At 40.4% G+C, this 23,592-nt stretch overlaps 1 long non-coding RNA gene across 2 annotated transcripts in view; it reads left to right on the top strand.

Annotated features, from left to right (window-relative positions):
- Positions 1-325: 325 nt before the first annotated feature.
- LOC134486424 (uncharacterized) overlaps positions 326-23,592 on the top strand; it is a 33,867-nt gene continuing 10,600 nt past the window's right edge. Inside the window, exons 1-2 of one of the 2 annotated variants that reach the window (XR_010065330.1) lie at positions 326-537; positions 4,135-4,212. This is a non-coding gene — a long non-coding RNA (uncharacterized LOC134486424). Of the gene's footprint in view, positions 538-4,131; positions 4,213-23,592 lie in introns of both variants that reach the window. The other variant, XR_010065329.1, reaches the window with a different exon arrangement.

Genomic DNA, 23,592 nt, shown 5'->3' with positions numbered 1-23,592 from the left:
AGTTCCAAGACGCAAATGGGAGAGGCTTTGGGCTCAGAGAACCGCAATGGTATTGGTGACCATGGCTAAATGGGTGGATATGTAATACAATTTCAGCTCAGCTTCTGATGGACTGAGTTAGAGAGGAAGAAAAGTGATGAAAATTACCCTTAGATTTGGTTGTGGGGGAGGGTGCTAGTGTGGTAGGGAAAGGGGAGTTAAAGGAAGACCTGGAGGGAGGCAATAAATTCAACTGGATGCATTTAATCATCCTGACTCATACTTAATTTTCTGGCAACTCGTTTGGGTCAGTTTCAGGTCTGGTATTTCTCCTTAGAGGGGCCATTCAAGGAAAGGTCAACCTGTTCACAGAAACAAATATCTCTTTAGCAGATATCCGGCAGTGGCTAGATGGGTGCAGTATGCGAAGCAAATAGCAGCCCACAAGGAACGGCTGAACATTCAGCTCTCCGTGTTTATGCCAGCTTTCTAAAATTGCCAAACAAGGAATTTCCAGCCCTAAATATAAATATAATATAAGGAAGAATGGATGGATTGGTAAGGCTTTTATACTGCATTTAATTGAAAGCTGCTGCGAGGATCTCTCTCTCTCTCTCTCTCTCTCTCTCTCTCTCTCTCTCTCTCTCTCTCCCTCCCTCCCCTCCTTCCCTCCCTCCCTCCCATTCTCACTTCAAGTCCCTCTGTGAAATCTATAGCATCATCCAGGAATAGGAGGCCAAGAAGAGGAGTAGAGGTTAGCAGCTGGGGCATCAGCAACTGTGTTAGTCACTATTTTGATGGAGGGAGGCTCTCCTAGGCAAGGCATTCCGTGAAAGTGAGCACAGGAGCTTTGGAGGGCAGAATAGTGACAGTGATTGGCATTACAGAATCACAGCAAGGCCCCCATTACTTCAGAAAGGCCCTGGGGTGTGTCTTAATTCTTCTATGTAATAAATTTTTTTTCTAGAAGGTCTTCTAGTTGACTTGAAGATTTGGACCTCCTGTAGATATAAATTTGTTAGAAAATAAAGAAAAGCACATGGTAATAATTTACTTTTGCAGCAAAGGCCATTTGTGTTCATAGTTTTCATCTATTATTTTTTGTGAAATATTATTTTATTAGTTTGTAATATAGTTCTACGTTTGAAAGAATCTAGACAGCACCATGAAGGTTAGCAATATTTCTCAAAGGGGATAAATAACAAAAAACATTGCATTGAGTACAAATTGTTCTTAAAAATTCTCACCTAAAAGATGAAATACCTTTGGTGCGCGACTTCTTAGCATCTGATTCTGCAGTGGATATTCTATTCTATGTAGATGATTGTAAATATTGAATGTTGAATATTCTTGTGAAAAAGACTGGAAAAAAATCACACTTAATAGTACTTTAGATGTAGCTGGGTTACCTGTTACGTGAACAACTAAATCACAGGCAAAGGAAATACAAGTATTAATGGAAATCTAATGAATCGAGGTAGACATTTCTGTATGAATGCTGCAATTGTGAATTAAGGAATGTGACAAAGAATTCCTACTTGTTGCTCAGCTCAACCGGAAGTGGCCTAAAGGGCTTGGTCCAGACATCACATACCCTATGAGAGCTCCTTTCCTTGTACTTGGTACGGTCCTCTGGTCCTGAGATTATATGTATGCTGGGCCACATATTAATACACTTTGAAACAGTCACATCTCTTCAATATATTCTCGTGGGTAGATGTATTAAAGTATAAATACAACACAAAAGGATATATATTCTTTAAACAGTGTCCTTAAAACATCTCTGTTCGGCCATGTGGCTTTCTAAATGTGTCAATCTCATCCACTTTCCCTCCTGTAAAATGACCAAACTAAAGTGACCCTTTCTTGCTTTTTCTTTGTAATATTGGGAGTTCCTTTAAAACGATTCCTTACCCTAGTGTAGTATGATTTGTTTTCCCCAAACCAAAGAAACTAAAACTAACCTTTACCAACACTAACTCATTTTTTAAAAAGAAGTTAGTAGAGTATTCTAGAATCCCATGTTAGTGTCTTTAACGTAATTCAAGAAAGAAGATATGGTTTCTAAAACTTCATTTTCAAACAAACAAGAATTTCTCATTCCTCACCCCAGGAAAATAGATTCATTTCTTTATATTGGAACCTCTTACATGTATGACGAAGCTGAAAATGATGTTAGACTTTATGATTCATTAAAAGCCAGCATGGTTGAATAGCTCAACAGATTGTCCTAATAGAGTTGACAACATCTACCCACGAGAATGTATTGAAGAGATGTGACTGTTTCAAAGTAGTTAGCACTATTACCATTTAGGTGCTATTCATATTCAATCCAGCTCCCACTTGCCCCTGAAAAGTTGGATTAAATGTGTACTTCAAGACTGAATGGGATCTCATTTGCGAAAGCCAAGGTTTTTATAGGTTATGTGTAAGTCCTTAAATACGGAGTGTAGTGAGGTAAAGTACAAATCAAGACAATGGTAAAATCAGACTAACACCCAATCCATCTTTTTTTCCCTAGTTTAACCAATCTACATGTGAAAAGCACACTCAAATCTACACCCCATGTGAGTAGATGGTAGGAATACAAATCAAGAATCAGAAGGGAAGTACTGAGGCACACAGCTGTGGTGAGCAAAGCAAGGCAGTTTGCTTGCCTCTCGTAACTCCAGTGATAACCTCCATTCAATCCCCCTCCAGCTTTCCTTGTGGCCCACACCTCTCACTCTTCCTTATTTTTCCAGTTCAAATCCATCTCTGAAACAATTCTGGAGTTGTCTTATTATTGACATTGTACACAAGAGATGCTGAGGGAAAGAAGAAGGGCTATACAGCTAGTCAGGCAGGTATGCAATCATTACAGGTTAACAGTTAGGAAGCTGCAGGATTCTCAGTCAACAAAGCAGCTCGCGGCCACCATCTTGCCTGGAGGTCAGTTATGGATTAGAAAGAAACTACTAACATCGACAAAATACGATCCTAGCTACCTCAGTGGAGGTAGTGATGGTGGTGATATGTGTATTTTTTATGTGTTTATTTGTTATTAAAACTTTTATCAATTTCAGGTCTATATGGATTTCTACTCCTTACCTGTTTCCGTTCTCTGTCTTTGAATATGTTGTAGCATACTGGTTTCCAAGCCTTCATACATACTTGTTTTAAATACATGAGATCTTTAAACATGTATGAAAGAAATCCTTTTTGCTCCTAGACCTTTTTAATGATAAGCCAGGCATCCAAGAAATTAGCTTTATGAGGTAAAAATAATAAGAATGTTGCAATCACTTAATGAATGATTGGCTAAAAAGAGAACAATGGAGAAGGAATAAAGGAAACAGACAGGGCAACGTATACGAGTAAGACCTTGGGCTAAATGCCTGGAGACAAGACACTATTTTCTATAAAAGATGTAAAGAGATATGAAGGGTTGATGTTGATCAGAAAATATGGCAAAAAAAAATGCCTTCAAAATGGGTGGGGACAGACTCTATTGCAGACTCAAAATCACCTTGAAATATTTTCAAGAAATACAATCCAGAAGGAAGAAAAGGAAACTTGCTAATCCTCATTAGGATGTGCTATTATAAATAGCCTAGGTAACTGTTACCTGGCTGACCTGCCATTTTGTGCTTCTGCTCTTACTAGGAACCTTTCTTGTGGCCAAGTTGATTACATACTCCGTTATGTTCTCTGCTCTTAGAAACCAATCATGATAGAAGTCAGTACAATTCCTTTGTATCATTGCACACAAGAGGCTTGGACATGAACCAACCACGGAGCAGCACTTTCTGCACCTATGTATAAGCTTTTATGGTATTTTCTTTTGTAAACTGCCTCAGGGATGAACCCCAACAATAACAACAATCCCAGGGATTATTCAGGTCAGGTGATTCCCAAAGACCTCCCAAATTCACTGATCCCCATCTTCTCTGTTGATTAGGTGGGGGACAGTGCTAGCAATGTTTGCACAGATGTCATTGTATAGATTAACTTAGTTATTAAAATGTGAAAAGCGGTCAGGTGCAGAGCTCACCTGGGAATGCTTGTAAATAAGGTGTGTAATGTAAACTCTAACTTTTAGCTTGTAACTAAGGTGTGTAATGTAAACTCTAATCTTTTATCTTGAAGATTCTGTTATCTTCATCTTGTCAGCAGGGAATGCAGAAAAGTCGAAGATGGCGGCTGCATAGAGAGCACTCAAGACACATTGAAGAGGAAATGAGCAACTGAAAGGTGATTCATAAAACGGAGACAATTAAAGGGGAAAGCAACTAACTAGTCAGTCACCTAGATCACTAAGACACTTCTAAATGTATAGAAATACTTCCACTCAGAATCCATTCTAACTCTTGACAACCCACAGCAACAGCAGGGTTATGTACAGAAGTAGTTCTAAGGCAAGGCTTGACAGCCTGTCTTGTCACTGTGACAATCAACAATGTTTACTAAAGCATCTATATGCCATCCCAATGCCATGGTACCACCAAGTGCTCAGAAGACTTCGCACTTAACACAAATCACATGGTTCCCTCTTTCTTTCTTTTCCTCCCCCCTCCTTCCTCTCCTCCAATTTAACAACTGCTCTCCATGCCTTGTAACAGCCTGAGGTCTGGAGGCCTGGCTCATGTAAGGAGTCACACTGCTGGTTCTGTAGAGTCTCCAGGGTTTCTGCAGTAGCAAGATTTACATTTTCATTACTAAAACTCTCCAACCAGATAATGTCACTCCATGCAATGTCATGCAGACCCTCTGAGTCTTCCAAATGCTTGGCATCAGATCCGCGCAAGCCTGTTCTCATTAAACAGTTCCCTTTGCTTGCCTTGTACCGAGCAGCTTGCTAGCCCACAGCTTCACCTTAGTTTGCCTTGTGACCCATTTCTTCAGGTTTTTTCCTTTGGCAGCCAGATTCTGGGGGAGTCTAAGTATTAGAATCCCTGGGTGGTTTCGGATGCACCTGTTCCGTTCTTTCTGGAGTCATTAGAATTTGGCTGAGAGGAATGACAGCAGGTAAGAATTGAGTTTGTAAAAGAGCAACTCAGCATGACATTTTTTCCTAAAGTGCAGCGGAGTGCATCCTGTAACGGGAAACTTAGCCACAACCAACCATCTTTTAGTTTTATAATTTGGGGCTCTCAGTAGCTGTCCTAGGATTTCTCCCTCTAGTCTTAATGCTTCAGGCAAATTCTGAATAATGAATGGGAGGAGCTGGGGTAGAGGGTTGCTGGAGAGAAAGTGTCTGAGCCCTATACTAGGAAATGAAAATAAAAAGGCCTTCTGCACTCTGTATTGGATACAGATGTACTCAAAGCAGCAGCCCTATTCTGTAACATTGCCAAAAACACATCAGCTACATATGGCTGCCTTGTCGGTGGAGAACAGCGATGGGACTATCTAATAAGCATCATTTACTATTGGCAACAGACCTATCAATTAACTATTGTTCTAGATGAACCTCATACTACAGCAATTACTGTGTACCTACAACGGGAAGAACCCAGGTTAAGGTTGGCGGCAGTGTTTCTTCCACTTGTTCTGGCTTTCTGATCATCACCGCAGCTCTTACGTCAGGATCATATTAGCTCTAGAGTGCTGTGTTATGCCTTATTGTTCCTGGGACCAAATGCCTAACAAATGCGAGTTAGGGAAGGAATGGAAGGATTTATTTCAGCTCACAGTTTGGGGGTATATTCCACTATGGTAGAGAAGTCACAGGGACAGGAAGCTGACTTCATTCAACATCAGGAAGAAAACACTGAATGTCATTGCTATTTAACTGTCCTTTTCACTCTGTTTAGAACTCCAATAAAATGAATCTGACACAAACTTGAAGATGAACGAGTTATATACCAGTATATGCATATGTATAACACTACTACAAAATTACAATGCTTAAAACAGTGTTGCTTGTACAACAGTAACTAAAAATACCACTAAGCAGCAGAGAGCAGAAACAGGGCTGTAGGGACTGGTCACCCGCTTCATGAGAATGATGACAGGGCAGCGAGTAAGGAAAGGCTGGTCCCCAGGGCCAGCTGGAGATCAGCTGGAAAAGTCTAACCTTGATCTCTACTCCTTCTTTCCCACACTAACTTTAGTTCAAGGTAAATCTGAATCCAAGAGGGGCAACATACTTCTAAAAGATGGCACAGGAAGTTTCTTTGGGAGCTTGGAATAAGACGAAAATTTAAGGTAGAAAACATACCATTGTACAGGAAATAAATTAAGGATTTTGAAGGTATTATAATTAGGAAGTGATTTTCATGAGGAAGAATAGTAAAAAAAAAAAGGTGAGAAAGCAAGATGGACTGAGAAAACATAGTTCGTGACACATACGAACAACATGCCCAGAGTTTAAAATTTCTGTATACCAACAATATTATGAATGCACAACAATAGAAAAATGAGAAAAGTCTGAGATGACTTCTCACCAGAAGAATCCACAGAGAAATTTATCATATGAGAGAGAATTCACTTCAGTGATAATGAGAACAATGTAAAGTACCCGTAGTTTTAATAACAGGAACAAAGCACAACCCATCAATCTTCCTGTGATAAAAATCAGGTTAAGAAAGTTGAGGCCATTTTGAGAAGGGTCCTAATCCTATACATAAGGATCCCATTCTCAGGTCCTACTTACCTCCCAGAGGTCTCACACGGAATCCCAACACATGGGGAGTTAGGATTTCAACATGTGAATTCAGGAGGAACACAAACCGTCCATAGCACATGGCTACTTGAAGAGGCTCAGAATATACCACTGGAGGGATCTGTGAAGGTGAACTTATCAACATAAATGAAGGAAGTGGTTTTGAGAAAAAGGATGAAGATATCCCAGAGGAAGTGATGCCAACAAACTACTTCACTTTACAAAATCTCTCCGAGATCTTTTGTGACACTGCAAGCTTGAAGGATAAGATGTTGGAAGCTGATCAAAACTTAAAAAGAAGTATGACAATATGTCAATGCAAAAGAAAGATTCCCCCCTCTCTGTGGCAAATTATACAAGAAGAAAAACACTGCTAAACTACTTTTGCAAATTAAAAAAAAAAACAATGTTTTTAAAATTCTGAGTGTTTCACATAGATATGACATTTTTTTTATTTTACCATATGTTTGTAACTGACAGAAAGATGACTTTACTCTTTTTATAAAAAAATTCTGTAAATCACTAAACAATCCTCACTTCTCCCCAATAATCTTAAGATTACTTTTCATGGCCTCACGTTGGGTAGCCACTTTAAAAATTCCCAGCCATCTCTAGGCAGAGCTTCAGCTGTCTCTACTCCATTTTTGATAGTCTCTGTTACCGTCAAGTTTTCCCTATTGCCTACAGTGTAAAATTCTTCCATATCGCCTAGATGACTCTCTGACACACATCAATAGTTTAAATTGCGTACACTATCCCAACTCCACTCTCTGACTTCCATCACGGTATCTCTTTACCTATGATTTCTTCTACCTTATACGCTTAGGTCATCCATGGAAAAAATTCCTGGGTCCCTAAATTAAGATGATTCTTTCAACAAAATGCCTATCTTCTAGAACGGATAGTAAATCCCCACTTTTAATGAGCCACAGTCACATATCAAACCCTTGCTATAAAGCCATATGTGTTTGGTTTTGATTTTATGTTTGTTTTTGAAAAATAAGGACTTTCATGCCTAAAATGGGAGACAGCTAAACACATGTACATAACAATAAAGGCAAAATAGACAAAGGAGAGGAACCTGAAACTTGTGGTTTATTTTTAATAAATATAAAAATCCTACGGCAGGAATTTTCTAGAAAATAGTTAGCTCATATGATGGATTTTAACTGAGTATTTATAGACTGCTGACTGCAAAGAACAAAGCCTATGTGAACTTTATTCCTCAGTGTACAAGGAGAAGACAAGATTGTGTACTCTTAAGAATTTCCTCAGATGCTCCAACAACCTCCCAACTGCTGTGCTCTCTTGCACTTTTCTACTCTGCCCATGAATAAATAGTTACTTGGGTCTGAAGTCTCTCAAACCAGCAGCTCTTTGTTGAAGACCTCACAAGACTTTTAATAAAGACAACTGAAAAGAAATTGATTTTCCCCCCTGGTTGAAGTATGTATTCAAAAGATTGGTAAACAATATCTCCCATGCTCTCCCTTAAGAATGTATGCTTTGATTTTTACTTTGAAGGAAAAAATACACATAAGTCAATATTTTTTATGTTTATAATAACCTCATACAGGGCTTTCTGGGGCAGGAATACAATATAGTTACTTATAGATCTTTATGTAAGACACTTGCCTAAGTACATAGCAATCTCAAACATCTTGACAGAGTCTGTGCTGACTTTTCTAGTCCATGGGTCTATAGTGGAGGAGAGGTCTTTAAGCACAGAGCATCTAGTATGCTTTGCATTCTGTTGTCTGGAGTAGAACAAATCATATTCTACTGATATCTCCATTCTATGTGAGTCACGTGAAATTAATTTGCTACCTATATTTTGATATTCTGTCCACATCCTTCACAGTATGCCACATGTCATTGACAGAGGTCCTACGTGCACAGTTCCCCATCATAATAGTGAGCACATTAACAGCCATTTTCTTTGTAACTGTATCTCTTGGCCATGTTCAAATAGATCAGGAATGTGCTAACCTTTCAATCTCAGTGCAGTAGTCTTCCTTCTCCTAGGAAATGGAATTTGAAAAGACAGTCTCTGAGATGGAGACCTAGAAGTGGATAAAAGGCCATGTAGGGCTGAGGGAAGGAAGAATGGATGGGGCGGGGGAGAGAGAGACAGAGAGACAGAGAGACAGAGAGACAGAGACAGAGACACAGAGAGAGAGCAGGGTGAAGTGTTAAACACTGAAAGTGGGTCCCCAATAACATACTTCCTCCAGCAAGAGAGAGAGAGAAGATAGACAGCGACAGACAGAAAGACAGAGAGACAAAGAGAGGGGAAGGGACAAATGATCATGGCAGAGATACAGACAGAAACAGAGGAAAGTCCTAGTTCTGTGCTTTAATTTCCTTAGGAAATCCCCTTCCCTGATTTCCATTAGATAGAGGTCTCGCTGTTCTGACAATAACTTTGCCTTGCTTTCTTGGGCTCACTGGGTCAGTTTGCTCTGACTTCCTTGTTGTGATTCCCAATGAGAACAAATACGCTGCTAAGGCAGCTCTCCAGAGACGTCATTTCTGGAATAAAGATAATGATAGCGTTATCATTACAAATTCCAGCAGCATGTCGGCTGACCAATAGATGTCCTTTCAAACTTGGAGTCCAGCGAAGTTGCCCAGCAGGTAAGGGTACTTGCTTCCAACTGAGGACCAGAGAGAGATTCTTGGAATCCACAGAGTAGGAGGAGAAAACCCACTCCTGCCAGTCGTCCCCCGTTTTAGACATCACTGTGTACAAATGACTCCCTCCACACTCACACAAACAAATGCATGTTTCTAAAAGCTCCTAAAATCAGTGTGGGCTGTTAACTATTTTTGCATGTGGAAATTGGCAGGTTCTTCCTAGGCTTTGTCATTTATGTTCCGATAGATGGAGGATGTGTCTTTCTAGGCCTACACCGTTAATTGGCTGCTTGCAAATTGATCTCCTGCAAAAGCATATCAGCCTTCCACACAATGATCATGTCCTTCAGACTTGACAGTAACTGCCTACTTGAGTGGGATATGTGGTCTCAAATACCTTAGTCGATCTTTTATACGAGACAATCTCAAACATCTTACAGAGTCTGTCTTGGTTTCTCTGGTGCCACAGGCCCTTACTGAAAAAGAAGTCTCTAACCCAACCACTGACCATAATGGCACCTGTTGGCTTCCTGCCTCCTATTATTTACCTGTAGAAAATCTAAATATTGACATGTCTAAAATGTAATATTTTCCAAAATGTACTTGCTATTCTCTCACAGGGACTTTTATTTTCTTCATTCAACCGCTTGTGGGTTTCTAACCTCCCCTTCATTAAGCTTTATACAGGAATTGAGCATGTAAACTAACTATAAAATTTGGAAACCTGAAAAACAGGGCCTAAGTAGGGAGCTAGGGGAGAGGCAGCTCTCTAAACTTAGGAGAATGATCAATCAGCCCATCCTTTCTGTGACTGCATCCCCAGCGTACTCTTAACACGTGAAAACAAAAAATGGCATTGCAATCAAGAGATCAAAAACAAACCCAACAATTTCTTCTCTACTGGCAGCACGAAAAATAGGATTCATTTACAAACAAATCCAACATTTAAACTTATGGTGTTCTTTCATGCAACCATGCTTTTGAAAGCCTTTAACCTCCAAATTTTTACATGTTCCAACGACATAATTTAATCCAATACCATAGCTAATCTCTCAGTGGTTGACCACCTGAAGAAAAATTAGCTGAGTGGTTCACTCTTCTGCTGCCAAGGTTACTAATTTCATGCTTTTCACTGTGGTCTGTTCTGTTTTCAAGTCTTCTTTCAGTACTTTAAAACACATTTGGTTTTTACAAACACGCTCAGGCAAAATAGCACATTTCACATTTAGAATTTGGGCTCAGTTAGTCTTTTACAAATCTGATTTACTTTCAAGAAACTATTCTTTAGCAACATTGTCAAGATATGTTTCTACGAAGAGTTATCCATATAAAAGATAAAGTGTATTATACGATATGTAAACTAATATATATTAAATCAATATATATTCTGTGTATTTGTTGTCAATGTAATTATTTGAAGCATGATTACCACTCATGCACAGAATATGTTGTATGGAGAAATTAAACTTAGAAGAGAGCAGAAATTAACTGTCTTGTTTTCAAGTCTTCGGTCCCCATTGTAAATTAAGGTAGCAATAATTATCACAGTGACCCAGAATGCAAATGTCCATTACCTGATTTAAAAAAAAATAAAAAAACTTAAATGTGGTGTGTCCATACAATGGAATGCTATTCAGCCATAAAGAATAAAATGCTGATACCAACTAATATATGCATGAGCCACCATTAGAGGACTATTGGCATAGAAATAGGAACTCAGCAAAGCTTGTTGCTGATAAGCTGAAGCTGCCCTCACAGCGCCGGTATTAGCTTGGCACTAACCACTGAGTTTAGTTAAAGTAGCCATGACTTTTATTTGACTATTACACACCCAGGCCTAGCACTGCTGTCAGGCTTCCCCGAATCTTTTTTATTACCACCAAAAAAAAAAATTCATGAAAGAAAAGACATGAACTTTGTGCCCTTAAAGCAAGTGAGCCCAGTTAGGACTTTTCATGGTGGTTGACAAAATGTTTCACCTTTACAGCCCAGGCACTTGATAACTTCAGCCTTCATTCTGTGCCCTGCCTAGGCAGAGACTTTTTAGCTCCACTAGGGCTTCAGAGAATTGATTCCCCCAGTCCTTGGAGTCCCAGTGTGCTTTGCTGAAATTTATCTATCCACCCCAGGCAATGCCAGTATACCAAAATGGATGCTTTTGGGGTTAAGCACCCTAGCAGCAATTTCCCTTTGAGCACTGCTATGTGATAAAGCAGTAGACTTCACTCTTCAAGTGAAATGTACTGCCCTGGCTGTAGGAAGTAGAATGGGAAGAACTTCTCATGGCCATTCGTCCTAGTAATTGACTAACAGAACAATGGCCGGTTTTCCTCAATAGCAGCGTCCTGTTGGAAACACCTGCCTTCAAATCCCCTTCCTCTTACACTGTGTCTAAATGGGATGCTGGCGAGAGAAGCACACTTCTCCATTAAATGGACAAATTTGAGTCCTGGAACATGAGAAACACCAGTGTAGCACCTACAAACAATGAGGAGATCCATTTCCACTGCTTTCTAGGATGCATGAGGCTCTTTGAGGGTGAAAATAATCTTTCCATGGTCCATCTTGAGGCAGTGGCCAGATTGACTCTGAAGACAACGCTTCTATCTATCACAAGCTGAGAGGCAACGTTTCCAGACACCTCTCCACATTTTTCTCATACTATATCAATTAAATACTGCGGTGGAAAATAGAAAAGGCCTCTAAAGTATTGGCCACAACCGGGATGCTTTTGCCAGCAACCTCCCCTTGCATGTTCAGCGTGCGGTTTGCCCATCTGCACAGGTTAGTTGAGCCTGTTCACAAAAAAACAAAAACAAAAACAAAAACAAAAACAAAAAAATACCACCTAAGTTCATAGTCCATAACTTTATATAAAAGGCTATTCAAAAGCTTAACTCTGCAGCTTAGTTAGAAGAGTTATGCAGAAGAGAAAAACCTTCCTTCCCTGGGTAACAGTCTGGCCTGTTTCCACCTCCATCCCTCTTTTTGTCACTATCTCTGCCCTCAGCATGCAATGTTTTTTAAGTATTGCAAAATGTCAATACTCAAACAAAGGAAACTTGGAGCACCCCCTGCTATCACAGAATCTTGCTTTATAAAGCCAGAAACACTGACATGTAAGGAAACCTTATTCCCTCCTTCCCTCCCTCTCTGAACATGATTTGCTTCCCCCTCCCTCTTCATATATAAATAAACAGACCGTGTCTGTGTAGTTGGTGTTTTTTCTCCTTTGGTCTTCATAATCAAGGGCTATTACAGCAATAGATCTTATCTGTGGAATGGCAGTCCCTCTGCACCTTCAGTTCAGGTTTTTGTTTATGCTTGGCTGCCATTGTGGCTGTTCCTGATAGTTTTAGGTCAGCCATGACAGACTATAGGTGACACTAAATAAACAAGCTGGGAGTCTGGGACCAGCCAAGAAGAAGTGGTACTGGGGCTCACAGTTTGATTTTCGTTGATTAATCACCTCTTATATTTAGAAGAACTTATTGTGTACAGTACCTGCTTGTCTGGCTTAGCAAATTACACCATCAACAGGCAAGGACTTAGCAAACCTCATAAACAAAGGGAAACCCAGAAGACAAGCACAGCTTACTCAAGTGCACAGTGAAGCAGCCGACTTCAGGAGCATGATCGGGGCTGTTTATTTATTTTCTGAAATAGCTCATAGCTCTTTCTCCTGCTGCTTGTTATCCTGTTATGACCTGAGTCACCTTGTCAAGCCACCTCCCAGGTCGCCCAGATCCCCACAACCAGCAACCTAATCATTTTGAATGATAAGAAGGGTCCCAATTTGGCTCTACATAAGCTCTGTATCTCTGTATGCATGTGTGTGTGTGTGTGTGTGTGTGTGTGTGTGTGTGTGTGTGTTTTATAGCTAACACACTTAGTGAGGAAGCTACCAGACAGACTTATGCTTTAGTACATTTTCTCTTCTGCAGTTCAATTTTGTGTTTTCCACCAAGTTGCCACTGGGTATCAGGTACTCCAATGCTCACTGCAGAATTATCATTATAGCGTTTTTCTCAAATGATTTCTAAACTTAAGGAAAGAGTTGTGAATAGTGTAGCTAACTGTAAACATCAGAGAAGAAAACAATTTGTTCTTTGAATCCTACAGAATGTCAAATCATGTTATCAGGAATCCTGAGAAATTCTTCAATACAACTTCAGTATACATAAGATTCTGGGGGGGGGGGGTTCTCATCTTGTAGTAACAAATGATTATGACAAAATGTACTTGAATAATGAGGAAAAAAAGTACCAAAGCCATAACAGACAATTCATGAGCAGAGTTCTTCACTAGCTCATACAGAGACAAATACTATTAAAATATAGTCAGCTTTATCCAGGGATCAGCTTTTTTAAATTGAGGATAATGCTATATTTTGGAACGTCTACAGGAAATCGGGCCTACTTTCCTAATGCCAAAGGGAAATAAAATGATATAATCTTTGTGTAGAGTAAGAAAAATTCCCCTGACCATAAAGACCAGCATATTCTAAGGCAGGTCTTCTCACATTTTAATTTGGGTAAGAATCACCTGGAGATCTTTCTAAAATGAGATTTTGATTAAACAAGTCAGGTGGGGATGGAGTCACCACTTGTAACTAATTTGTGGGCAATGAAGGGACCACGCGGACCACACTGCATTACAATGTTAGAGCACACTTAGATGCTGAAAGTTGGTAGTGAGAGCAAGACACTCTAGATGAGCAGTGATTATAATGTGTGTACATGGTGTGTGTGTGTGTGTGTGTGTGTGTGTGTGTGTGTGTGTGTGTGTGTGTGGAGAGAGTGAGAGAGAGAGAGAGAGAGAGAGAGAGAGAGAGAGAGAGACAGAGAAACAGAGAAACAGAGAAACAGAGAAACAGAGGGAGAAACAGAGAGAAAGAGACAAAAACAGAGAAAGAGGATGGAGAGGTGGGGCTCATAAATATTGCAATGCTTCAAGTCTAGAGGTTTCCTTAGACAGGCATAAACACTATATCCTATTTGAAGGCATTACAAGATTCTTCTGGTACAGTCTTGTGGGTATGTGTTAAGCAACCCCCCCTCTGTCTCTGTGTCTCTGTCCCTGTCTCTGTCTCTCTGTCTCTCTGTCCCTGTCTCTGTCTCTCTGTGTCTCTGTCTCTGTCTCTCGCTCTCTCTGTCTCTTGCTCTCTCTTTGTCTCTCTCTGTGGTGTGTGTGTGTGTGTGTGTGTGTGTGTGTGTGTGTGTGTGTGAAGAGATACAGTACTGGTGTTTCAGAGAGTGTATAATGCATGTATGTGAGGCTGAGCCATATGAAACTGTGAACAGTAATAGTTTTTACTTTCACCCTAACATATCACCGTGCCACATGGTTGAGGAGCATTTAATAAAGATAGCAATCACATGGAGATGGATGAGGTTAGCAGAGGTAAGCATGAAGCCTTGGATAGGTTGGGGTGGGCAGGAAAAACAAAATTAAACATTTGTTAGGGTTGTCAAAAGAAAGTGCCACAGACTGCATATATGGCAAACAGAGATTTATTTTATTATAGGTTGGAGATTATGAATGTGAGATCACTCATTAGCAGAAAGGCTTTCTTCTAAGGCATGATCCCTTAGTGCATAATGTCTTTTCTCTGGTTGTACTCAGCCATCTGCCTTCTGATTAACATCTGTGCCCTGATTTCATCTTCCTATGAGAGAGTGAGTAACACTGCATTAGAGGGCACCCAATAAGCTCATTTCAGTTTCACTGCTTTGGGGTCTCCTATGCGCAAACTCTACCCAATGCGGAATGTAATGCCATTCTGTTGCCTTCATATCAAGATATAGAACTTTCAGCTCCTTTTCCAGAACCACATCTGCCCCATGCTTCTCACCATGATGATAATGGACTAAGCCCCTGAAACTGTAAGCTAGCCACAATTAAATGTTTTCCTTTATAAGAGTTGCCTTGGTCTCGATGTCACAAATAATAAAACCCTAGACAGAAGTTGGTATGAGGGACTGAGGTACTGCTGTGATAGGCCTGATATTGCTTCTGTTTGGAGGACTGAGATTTTGGAACTTTGGATTAGGAAAGCAGTAGAATGCTTTAAGAAGGGTTTTATGGGTCATCCTAATAGGAACATGGAAGATATTATTATTGAGGGTGATTTGAGCTGTGTGTGTGTGGGGGGGGGAGGATCCTAGGTCAAGAGGTTTCAGAGAAGAAGAATTTTACAGTGTTGCCTGTAGATCATTCTTGTGATTTTTGGTGAAGAATGTGGCTGTTTTTTTTTGCCTCTGTCTGAAGGATCTGCCTGAGGGCAAGGTGAAGAGATTTCGATTAATTGCATTGGCAATGGAAATCTCAAAGCAGCCTAACGTAGACTGTCTTGCAGTTCACTCTTATGAAGAGTGTTTTGATGAAACAGAGCAAAGAAAAATACAAAGTAAATGGTTCAGGTGTTAAAGAGGCACCAGAAAGTAGAATGGAGCTAAATCCTGTGTTCAAGAAGATAAATCAGTTAAAGATATTAAGTGGATTTAAGGTTAACAGTGACTTTGGAGCAAGATTCCATTTAGCTGAGGTTCTATACTGTGAAAAGTAATTAAAGAAAAGCTTAGGTCCAGGTGTGGTGGTACACTCCTTTAATCCCAGCATTCAGGAGACAGAAGCAAGCAGATCTTTGAGTTCACACCCAGCCTGGTCTCCACAGCAAGTCCCAGGACAGCCAACCTTAGGCAGTGAAGAAAACAGAAATCTGGTGAATATTTAATTCAATGACGAGGCAATGTTCCAGCCCTAACATACAGGCAAAATGGTAGCTTTGTCTATGTGGCTCTGGCTTTAGAATCAAGGATAGAAGAAAGGGGTTAAAGAATCTTCCACCACAACTCAGGAAAGTTGCTGACCAGTCATGTAGCAGGGATGTACTTGCATGGAGGCCCAGAAAGGCCATTGTGTGAAACTGTGAAGATGAAGCCTGGATAGCCTTGGAGACTCTTGAGATATTGGAGATGACACATAATCATGAGACCCCTACAAAGAAAGCTACTACCAGCCCAAAAGAAAGAACTGTGTTACAATCAACAAAGCTAGAGGGAGTTGGGACATATTGATATCAGACATGGAGATGCAAAGTTTGGATTTTGCTTAGCTGGTTTTCGGTCTTGCTTTGGTCTAGCATTTCCTTACTAAGCTCCCTTCCGTGCATTTTGGAATGGTAATATATATCTTGTGCCATGATATGTTGGAAGTATGTGATCTGCTTTTTTATTTTGATTTTATAGAGTATTACAGTGAAGAGACTACATGAGTCTCTGAACATTGAACTTTGGTCTTTTAAACATTGTTGAGACTATCATAGACTATGGGGACTTTTAAAGTTAGACTAAATGCATTTTCCATTATATTATGGCAACAAGTCTATGGAGGCCAGGGAGGGGAATGTGGTGGTTAATAAGTATGGCCCCCAGAGACTCGTGTGTTTGAATGCTTGGCTCATAGGGAATGGCACTATTAGTATGTATAGCCTTGTTACAGGAAGTGTGTCACAGTGGGGGTGAGTTTTGAGGTCTCCTATGTTCAAACTGCACCCAGTATGGAATAAAAATCTCAAGATCTTAAACTCTCAGCTCCTTCTCCAGCACCATGTCTGCCTGGACACTGCCATGCTTCCCACCATGATGGTAATGCACTAAGTCTCTGAAACTGTAAGCCAGCCCCAATAAAATGTTTTTTCTTTTTATGAGCTGCCTTGGCTATGATGTCTCTTCACAGCAATAAAGTCCTACCTAACATACTTAAAAAATTTTAAAACATAGGAAGAGTCACTTCAGTTTCTGAAATTTGCAGCAGTCTCAGCCATGAGATCCAGAGCCCAGAAGAAATATGAGAGCAAAAACCAAGTTGCTTAAAAAGGCCACATGACACTCAAACTAGTAGAAGAAAAAGTGTGGAAGAGTCTCGAACACATGGGCACTGGAGAAAATTTCCTGAACAAAACACCAATGGCTTATGCTCTAAGATCAAGAATCGACAAATGGGACCTCATAAAACTGCAAAGCTTCTGTAAGGCAAAGGACACTGTCATTAGGGCAAAACGGCAACCAACAGATTGGGAAAAGATCTTTACCAATCCTACAACAGATAGAGGCCTTATATCCAAAATATACAAAGAACTCAAGAAGTTAGACTCCAGAGAACCAAATCACCCTATTACAAAATGGGGTACAGAGCTAACAAAACATTCTCAGCTGAGGATTATCGAATGGCTAAAAAGCACCTAAGGAAATGTTCAACATCCTAAGTCATCAGGGAAATGCAAATCAAAATGACCCTGAGATTCCACCTCACACCAGTCAGAATGGCTAAGATAAAAAAACTCAGTTGACAGCAGATGCTGGCGAGGATGTGGAGAAAGGAAAATTCCTCCATTGTTGGTGGGATTGCAAGCTGGTACAACCCCTGTGGAAATTAGTCTGGAGGTTCCTCAGAAAATTAGACATTACACTACCTGAGGACCCAGCTATACCTCTCTTGGGCATATACCCAAAAGATGCTCCAACATACAACAAAGACACATGCTCCACTATGTTCACAGCAGCCTTATTTATAATAGCCAGAAGCTGGAAAGAACCCAGATGCCCTTCAACAGAGGAATGGATTCAAAAAATGTCATACATCTACACAATGGAGTACTACTCAGGTATCAAAAACAATGACTTAATGAAATTCATAGACAAATGGAATAAACTAGAAAATATCATCCTGAGTGAGGGTTCTCAATCACAGAAAAACACACTTGGTATGCACTCATTGATAAATGGATATTAGTCAAAAAGCTCGAATGACCCAAGATGCAATCCGAGGACCACAGGAAGCTCAAGAAGAAGGATGACCAAAATGCAGATGCCTCCACTCCTTCTTAAATGGGGGAAATATTCATAGGAGGGGATATGGAAGCAAAGTTTAGAGCAGCAACTTAAGGAATGGCCATTCAGAGCCTAACACACATGTGGCCCATATATATACAACCACCAAAACTAGATAAGATTGATGAAGCTAGAAAATGCATGCTGAAAGGGACTGGATATAGATCTCTCCTGAAAGATACATCCAGAGCATGTCCAATACATAGGTTAGTGCAAGCAGGAAATTACGGAACTAAGAGCAGGACCCTCTTAGGAGAATTAGAGGAAGTATTGAAAGAGTTGAAGGGGCTTGCAACCCCATAAAAACAACAGTGCCAACTAACCAGAGCTTCCAGGGACTAAACCACTACCCAAAGACTATACATGGACTGACCCAGGGCTCCAGCTGCATATGTAGCAGAGAATAGCCTTGTTGGGGCACCCGTGGAAGGGAAAGCCCTTGGTCTTGCCAAGATTGGACCCCCAGTGCAGGGGAATAGGGGGGAGGGCAATAAGGGGGATGTAGAGGGGAATACTCATATGGGGGAGGGGGAGGAGTGGAAATAGGGGCTTATGGACAGAAAACCGGGAAGGGGAATAACCTTTGAAATGTGAGTAAAGAAATATATAATAAAAATTTTTTTAAAAATTGCCACATGAATGGAGGTTTAGAGACCTTCTCTGGCATTTGAAAGAGCAATTCAAGTGATAAAATCAGGTAGAAATCTGAGGAGAAAAGAAGTGAGGACACTATAGAAGAATCGAAGATATATGCTGGACCTATCAAATTAGCAAGCCTCAAAGGGAATCCTTGGCCCAGCCCAATAATTAACCCACTAAGTTGATTTTTTTCTCCATCTTTATTAAATTGGGTATTTTTTATTTACATTTCGATTGTTATTCCCTTTCCAGGTTTCCGGGCCAACATCCCCCTAGCCCCTTCCCCTCTCCTTCTATACGGGTGTTCCCCTCCCCATCCTCCCCCCATTTCCGCCCTCCCCCCAACAATCATGTTCACTGGGGTTTCAGTCTTGGCAGGCCAAGGGCTTCCCCTTCCACTGGTGCTCTTACTAGGCTATTCATTTCTACCTATGCAGTTGGAGTCCAGGGTCAGTCCATGTATAGTCTGGGTATTGGCTTAGTCCCTAGAAGCTCTGGTTGGTGGGCATTGTTTTGATTTTTTTTCTCTCATTAAATCACTCCTTTTTTCCAGAAGAGAAATCAAATTTCAGCATCATGAACAACTTACATGTTTCCTGCAATCTTTTTCATACTGTTCTTTCTCTTTCCCTTGGTGAGACTCCCTGACAAGTCACCGTCCTCTGGAAGACTAGGATACCTGCGACTGCCAGCTTCAAATATATGAAGGCAAATGGCTCTTCTGTTACAAGTTTGCTTTAAGAATGGAGGTCTGCAGTGGGTCCAGGGAATTCTATTAGCTCCATGATTATTTTATCAACTAAGGCTGCACAGAAACTGACTGGTGTTCTAAACACCTAATGTTTCTTTCTCGTAATTTTAAAGACTGACATCTGAGATCTGGGTGCTAGCAGGATTAGGGCCTTAGTGTAAATCTCCTGGATTGATCATGGCTGTCTCCTCATTTGTCCCCATACAGTAGAGCAGACAGTGGAAGCAAGCTGCCTGACATCAGTTCTCATAGCCATGCTAATCCCATTCATGAATGCTTGATGTTCCCAGTAACCTCCTCAAGGCTTCAGCTCTTAATAACAGCCCACTAGAAGCCAGGACTGTAACACAAAAGCTTGTAGAAAGTGGAAGCACAAACACTCAGCCATCAGAAGTGAACTCAGCAGTGACAGAGAATGTGTTCTAGGACGCCACCTGAGGAATTCATTTCAGAATCTTCTGCTCAGAATTCTTAGATACCTAAGAAAATAATCTCAAGGTGAATCAGTATGAAGCAGCATTGGATGTTATTATTAAGAATATTTCTAAAGGTAGATTTAAAGACATAGGCATCAAGGGATAGAAGGAAGAGTGGGTTCTCCAGAGCCAGTCACCATTAAGTGTTGTAGCTATGTAACATTTGGAAAACTTTTCAGGTTACTCTATTCAAAGGGTTTAAAAGACTGGTTTAAAGTGTTTGGTATACTTGTATTAGACAACACTAATTGGGTTCAAGTGGGTTAAAAAAATTAAAAAGAGAAAATGAAGGTGAAGGGTCAGTTGGATTCCTGAAAGGTGAGGTAGGAAGCCAGTTACATGTGATCAAAGCACATTGTTTCCATGTGTGAAGTGGCCGAAGTATAAAGAAATTTGTATTTTTAGCAAACATATCTCTTATACTTGACTGTTGTCTAAGAAACTTTTCTTTACTAAATGAGCTTCTCATGTGGTTTTGAGATTCATTATACAGGCTAATGGAAGACACAGCACAAACCTAGGTGAGAATACTCAAAGGAGTGTTTACTATTCGCAGAGTACCAGAAGTCAAAGCTTGTATTTTGATTCCAACCATGGTTCCTGTCTTGACTGTAAGATTCTCTTGCTACTTAGCCAGTAGGAGGGGCTACCTGCCCTTTTCACATTCCTTTTCATTTTTCATCTCTATATCTTATATTTAAAATGTTTATAGTATTATTCATCAAGGTGATAATATGTCACTCCCAATACTCTGGCAAAGGACACTATTGTGAAGTGGGAGTACATTTTATGCAAATATGAATGATTTAGACTTTCCCATGGAAAACTTCCATTCATTCATAGATGCTTCCTGTTTGGGGGGGAATGTGGGCTTAAGTGGAAATTTGGAAATTCAGTTCCATGTGGATTTACTAAAATTTCTCTTTCCTCACAAAATGGGATAGGCAGTCTTAGCAAAGGATTGTGTCTGTGATTCTGGCCTCTCAGTCTTTGCTTATAAGTATTTGGTTTTTCACATGAATATTATGCTCTCTGCCGGCACTCAGTTCTGAATTCAGAAGCTAGAATGTTTGATTTCTTGCTCATTCCAAATCTGATTGCGGTCCAGTGGTAACCCTTGATTCATTTTGTCATTTACCATTTAGCAAAGTCGTCAAACACTGAATTGTTTTCATGAGAGCCAGGAGCATGGAAACCCTATTGAGTTTCTATTCTATTCCATCGTATGCACTGCTGTAATCTGGATGCCAAGGAGGCACTCTGGTACATAGTTGGCAGTTAGTACATAGTTTTGGATAGATGAATACTCTAGGATTGGCTCTTACTGCAGCAGAAGAAAGTCCTGTGGTTCCTTTCCAATTACAGTGCACACTCTTAACCAAGTTCAGTTCTTAGCGCCCACTTAGGCAGCTCACAGCCACCTCTGGGATTTGAACACCCTTTTCTGGACACACACACACAGAGAGAGAGAGAGAGAGAGAGAGAGAGAGAGAGAGAGAGAGAGAGAGGGAGGGAGGGAGAGAGAGGAACACAATTAAACACTAAAAGTAAAATACCATTCCAAACTCCATGGAAGATCATAAAATTACTGGATAGCAGGAAACTTTCTCATAAAACACATAGACATGTCATTACTCTCTCCGTAAGAGTCAAACTAAATGGGGCTGTCAATCACCTGGAAAGGAAAATGCCCATGAGGGAATGCACATACTCTGGAGTATTTAGAAATGGTACAAAGCCTACCTAAAGTAAGGGTTGGCACAATGGTAGCTTTGGCCATTGTTCATCTCTTCTCTTGAGAATGTCCCCTTTACTCTGCAGTAAGCTCTCTATTGTACACTATGCCCTTGTATGCCTCATGTGAATTCTTCCAATGGAGATCACATCGACTGAGGAGAGGAAAGAGTTCAGAAGGAAAGTCCAATGACACTTGCAGACACTTGTCTCCTTGGCCTTAGAAAGTAGGAAGAAAAGTTTCATATTTTCATAGGCAAACCTCTTTATCAGACCTCTTTCTTTAGTGAAATTTCTTAAAGCTATCACTAAATTAAGACATCTCTTAAGTCCTTTTATCCCTCTAATATGAATAAAATTGCCTTAGCATTTTTTTCACCTTTTTTTAAGACTCGGATGCTAACTTTTTGCTTCCAAACTATGTTTTAAGTTGTGAAGCTTTTGCATAAGGGGATGTTGGCCAGAGTAACTGACACAAGGATAGTTTAATTAGTTCCACATTTGCCTCCTATCCAGGTCCAATAAATATGCATTCATCGGCACAGCTGCATCTCAGCATGCACATTTAAATTAAAGAGGCTTCCTCAGAGGCAGGGGCAATCCTGGCATCTCTTCCCTTTGCCAGAAGCCACATCAAATCTTGAATCAGTTGTCTCGTCAGAATTTCTTCATAGGTGTCTACATGTGACAATTGCAAACACATTATCACACATTGGATTTTCATAGTGATGCCTAATGACCTAAAAATCTTCCTTAAACTATGCTAAGAGCTATTTAGTTTCTTAAGAAAATAAAGAAATCTCTTTCCTTTCTCTTTTTTTTTTAAATGAATGTACACTGATGGTATTTGAGAAAGAGTTTCAAAACCTACTATCCATTGAGGTTTTTTTTTTTTCATTTTCATTCACTCTGGGCTTTCTAGAATAAAGCATTATTAGTTTACAGTAAAATAGAACCAAAATATTTTCTCTCATATATAACTAAGTGAGAGCTATCTCAGATTAAAGAGATTGCCTCACCAAATATTTAAAGTAAGAGGCTATGTCTTGAATATCAATATTTTTAAATGATGTAAGTATTTTTCCCCATTGAAAAATCCATAACTTTCAGAAAGTGGGGCATTACTCACAGGTTCTGACCTGTGCTGTGTCATTCAGCCGCCGCTTGCACCTGACATAAGCATGACAGATGAACCAGCTCACTATTTGCTCTCCCATGCAGAGGAGGTGGGCGTCCATCTTTCCGAAGGGAGAAGCAGCAATGAAATGGATGTGCATTCACCAGGCACCTGCAGGGTTGTTGTATGTGTGACAGGCAATGGTGGCACCTGCCATGACATGGAATCATGCCAGAAGATGTCAGGACCAACACCAAGTCACCTCAGACCAGACCCTTCAGGGAGGACCTAGAATAGTAAGACCTGGTTAGCCATCTGTATGGCCCTCGTATCGCTGTCTACATGGTGACTTTACAAACTGGCACTAAGTTACAACTGCCACCATCCCCACATGGCATTTGTAGCATGGATAGGGCACTCGATACATCTCAAAGACAGGCACAGGACAAATGAGACACAGGGGAATGACACAGGGGAGGGAAAAGGAATAGGTAAAGAAGAGAAAGATGCTGAAGGAAAGCTTGCTTTTTCTCTTACTGTTCATGACTGCAAATTATGAGAAGGTTAATGGTTTTTACTGTCCTAAAATATACCTATGCCTGCCAGGTTCCTGAAGGTTAATTGCTACTGCTAGGGGAGCTGCCCTAATTTGCACTGCCTTTTAATGACCTTCCTGTAGGCAAATGCTAGAAGAGGCCTGCCTGCAGGTGTGCTGCACA

Source organism: Rattus norvegicus, chromosome 3, assembly GCF_036323735.1.
Source record: "Rattus norvegicus strain BN/NHsdMcwi chromosome 3, GRCr8, whole genome shotgun sequence".
Classification (NCBI taxonomy): domain Eukaryota; kingdom Metazoa; phylum Chordata; class Mammalia; order Rodentia; family Muridae; genus Rattus; species Rattus norvegicus.
This window is presented reverse-complemented; position numbering and strand designations above follow the sequence as displayed.